This window comes from Mastomys coucha, unplaced genomic scaffold (assembly GCF_008632895.1).
Source record: "Mastomys coucha isolate ucsf_1 unplaced genomic scaffold, UCSF_Mcou_1 pScaffold3, whole genome shotgun sequence".
NCBI classification, from domain to species: domain Eukaryota; kingdom Metazoa; phylum Chordata; class Mammalia; order Rodentia; family Muridae; genus Mastomys; species Mastomys coucha.
In genome coordinates this window covers 36693014-36697585 of record NW_022196909.1, presented here as the reverse complement: position 1 = coordinate 36697585, position 4572 = coordinate 36693014, and the positions used below count along the sequence as shown (strand labels likewise).

The window sequence follows — 4572 nt, the reverse complement described above, 5'->3', positions numbered from 1 at the left end:
AAAAAAAAAAAAAAAAAGAAAGAAAAAGAAAAACTGTGCAGAAACAACCCAAGCTCCTAAGGGGCACGAGGCAACAATGTGACCGGAGATTATGACAGTCAATATCTGACTCTTAGGAGACTAGTGGATATTGCAAGGCCATCAATCATAAAATCATGTTAGTAGGGTTGCAATTTTTAACACCCTGCTCCAGTTTGCTTTCTGTTGCTGTGGCCAAACACACTGACCAAACAAAGACCCAACAAAGGAGCCTTACTTATTTTTGTTTCTCTCAATTTTCTTATTTTTATGATTTTCATTTATAATTTTATATACTTTTATGATGTTCTTTTCCTCATCTATATTCTATGGACAGGATTGTATTGCTACCAGTGCTATTAAAACCCCATGCAATCGCCCTCATTTGGAACTTCAGAGTGAATATAATTACTTAATCTCAGTGAGGTTTATTGCCCTGTGCCAGGGTCCCATTTACCTGAGTATTTCCTGGAATGATTTTTTGTGCCTGAGATTTGAGGAGTGATTAGGCTGTACCAATTTAAGTCAACAAATGGTATTCAACTAACAATTATAGAATGTGTTGACAGTAATTTCTCCAGGAAGCTTAACTACCAGTTAGGTCAGCAGTGAAACTTAGTCATCCCCAGAAAGGAAAGCCATGGGCTTGCCCAATCGTCAAGCCACAGGGCCAAAGGGACAGAAATGGATTGGCGTGGAGTTAGAGGAAACCATTCATTGTAACATGACCGAGCTGAGAAAAATAACGGTAAGATCTATGACTTTTGAAATACGAACATTAAATCTCCATAAAGCACACTGAATTTTGGTGTGAAATATGATAGTGGGTTAGTTTCATGGGGGAATACTCTCAAATAAGGTTTGCTTGAAATTATGAACATTCATTTTCTGTCGAAAAGATCTCTTTCTTTATATTATGCACAAAATTAACCACTGAGGGGGAAAAAAACGAAGCCATTGAAAGCTGTATTTTTTTTTCTTACCATTAAGGAAACTGTAATTTAAGGAGAGACACACAATTGTTCGTGATGGATGACACTGAGGCTGTGGTTGTTTTCAGTTTTCTGCTTTTCAGAATAGAAAGGACATACTTCTGGGTGGGGATACCCCCATTGTGTGCAACCACAACATCGTTCAATACCAAACACTCTTAGCCAGTCTGTTACCATGACAACAGGCACAACAACTGGAACTGGTGGTGTCCTGTTCTCCTGTCCGTGTTCTTCTATTTTTAAAATAAAATAGATGTCAGATTTTTTTTTTAAAGACCAGCAAATAGAACTGTTCCCTGTAACTGTATTATATACACAGGGGATATAATGTGGACACGACTGTGTATCTTACTTTTTTCCATCAAGAATTGTCAGAGCTTCTGTCTTAGTTTGGGTTTTACTGTTGTGAACAGACACCATGACCAAGGTAACTCTTGTAAAGGACGACATTTCATTGGGGCTGGCTTACTGGTTCTGAGGTTCAGTCCATTATCATGGTGGGAAGCATGGCAGCGTCCAGGCAGGCATGTTGCTGAAGAAGCTGAGAGTTCTCCATCTTGTTCTGAAGGCTGCTAGGAAAAGACTGGCTCCCATGTGGCTAGGGGGAGGGTCCTAAAGCCCACCCCTGTAGTGACACACTTCCTCCAGGAAGACCTCACCTACTGCAACAAGGTCACACCTAAAAGTCACACTCCAACAAGGCCACGCCTCCTACATGTGCCACTCCCTTGGGCCTAGCATATTCAGCCACCACATTTACCATATCAACCACAACAAGAACTCCACCCAAGCCAGTACTCCTACAAGCCCACCCCCAGGATCCCCTGGGAATTGTTAGCCGCTATAATGGATTCAGAGAATTCAAAGCATGTGTCACTTTCCTATTTCACACAGCCACATTTATCCTCCCTTGACTGTCACTTACAGAAGACTGAAATGGGCTTCCGGTTTTACTTTACACAACCATTATCAGTCCCCTGAGAACTGTGGTGGGGAAAAGTGCTGGGTTCATTACACAAACATCCTAAGGACTGTCAGGAATGTCTCGGAATCACAGAGACGGGAAGGGTTCTTCTCCTGAGGAAGGTGTTAGTTTCATGGGTGGTCTAAAAGGTTATACACTACGTGGTACAGGAAGTTTAGTGAGCCTTGATGAACGGAGACCCACTGAGTTTGTGGAAGACATTCGGAAGCACAGTGGAGTGTCGGCAGATCCTGGACTGTCATTTCTCCTGACAGCTAAGTTGTAGGGAGGAAGCATCTCTCTCTACCCATTAAAAATGCAATAAAAAACCAGGCTGCACTTGCTGCTGATTTTCCTGACGAGACCAGGCTGGCACGCTCACCTCCATGTCTGCTGAATTCAGCATTCCCGTCTAGCCAGGTATGGACAGATTTCTTCTGTCCCAAGCCTCTGTAGAGTTGGTTTCCCATCACCCACACAATAGCTCAGGATTATCTATAACGCCTGTTCCAGGACCTTTTTGTGAACTCTGTGACCACCAGGTATGCGCCAGACATCCAGGCAGGCAAAAGATAAAATAAAATAAGCAAATCTAAAAACAAATTGTTAAACACACACACATGCATACATATTTGCACTTGCTCATAGGCACAAGCAGACACACATCCCTACACCCACATGAGCACATATGCAACTGTACTTATGCATACACATGCACATGTATACACACACACACACACACACACACACACACACACATTCAAAACATTGTTTCCTTTAGGAGAAAAACCAAAAGAAAGACTGATTCTCTAGAAGTCTCCAGAAAATGAGTGTAAGAAGCTAAACCTTTTTCAAGTCAGACACCTCTCATTACACCACTGGCAAGCCAACTGATGGTGAAGCAACCCTCACTAAGTATGTCCCTAAGGGCCTCTTCTCCCTAATCTTAAATTCTACTCACTTGAAAAAAATTAAGTCTTTCCTCCCATCCACTTAATTCCGAGAAATAACGGTTCTGAGACTACTTATCAATAAATGCCTATGCCATAATCTTCAGTTTATTCTCTGACTTGCTCTTAACCTATTATCCCTTTTATTCTGACCTGAGTTCAGCTATGTGGCTGGTTTCCTCTCTATGGCTTCTTCTGTCTGTCTCCTCCGCATCCTGGTTGAATCTCCTCTGTATTCTAACCTGAGTTCATCTGTCTGCTGGTTCATCTCCATCCCCTCAGCATTCTGGGTGAATCTCCCATACTGTCTCTCTGATTGTTTCTCAGAATCCTCTCTATTCCTACTGGAATGTTCTACCTCCTGTTTTTGGCTTCAGCTCATTGGCTATGGGCTTCTTTAGTGGCAGGTGATGTTTATAAGAGATTCTCTCTACACTTCCTTGGTGGTGTAGATTTAAATCTTTAGCCTCCATTTTGCAGCTCATTCAAGTGTCAGACCATCTTCTATGTGCATCCCTTCAAAGTAGACTAGAGTCTGAACCCATGGGTAGCTTATATTGATTCTGAGTTCTGATTCAGTGTCTGTTTATTGTAGAAAGTGCCCCCCGCCGATAAGGTTTTTCTTCTTGGAATGACATACTCTCATATCAGATTATTTTACTCATACCAAAGATGATGATGATGATGATGATGATGATGGTGATGATGATGACGACGACGACAATGACAATGATGACAATATTTTCTTCTCATATTCCAGCAACAAAACAAGAAAGGACGTTGGGTCTCCATGTTCAGTGCATAAATTTCCATTTCATTTTATTGTAACATGTTAGGTGCACCTTCAATTCTGCCCTCCAACCCCCAATTCGGAGGCCTCTTATGTTCCTCAGATAATAAACCTAGACCATGGCAGACTCGGAGAGATCAGACCCAGATGTTTCAGAGTATAGAGAGACTATGGATCCAAACTCTTTGTAAACACACCGTGAAATAATCCTCTTAGTATTGGTCTCACCATTACCCTTCATAAAGCTCCCGAAGTTTAGTAATTCCTGGACCTTTGGAGAAGGCTTCGTTGGAAACCATCTGTCTTTACCCACTGACTGCCTACCATTCCTCTTTTTCTAAATATCCAAGTTAAGGCTCTATTCCCTTTTCCTAATACATCATAGTCTTTGTCTAAATACATTTCTAAAATCCTCTGTAGTTTTCAATGAAACTGGTACAAATGTGTCTGCTGAAACTACTGTCTACACCCAAAGGGTCAACTGTCAAGAAGAAAAAGAAAAAGAAAAATTCCACATTGGCCAAAACTGTCAAGGGCTCAAGCTAGGAGAAATGGAAAGAAAACCACCAGGCCACGAGACATTTCCCAAGATACTAAGTTCAAACATCAACCAATAGAATCCGCTGAAGGATGAACCTAAGGATCCATCAGAACTCCACTCACTGAATCTCTCAGTCACTTGGGTATATTTCCTAGAAGCCCTGGCAACTGCAAAATCCACAGACTAGAAAAATGTAAGCTTGAAGAGGGCAGGTGTCCATTACAAGGAGGAGGATTTAATATCAATATCACAAACACCTAAACAGTGAAGCAGTTGGCTTGGACTTTACTTCTCTGGAGTTCAAAAGTGTACATTAA

At 41.6% G+C, this 4572-nt stretch overlaps 1 pseudogene across 1 annotated transcript in view; it reads left to right on the top strand.

Moving 5' to 3' along the window:
• LOC116074415 overlaps window positions 1-4331 on the top strand; it is a 5821-nt pseudogene extending 1490 nt beyond the window's left edge. The window contains exon 2 of the transcript XR_004112196.1: window positions 4135-4331. The product of XR_004112196.1 is annotated as a glutamine synthetase pseudogene (transcript). The remainder of the gene's footprint in view (window positions 1-4134) is intronic.
• The last annotated feature ends 241 nt before the right edge of the window (window positions 4332-4572 follow it).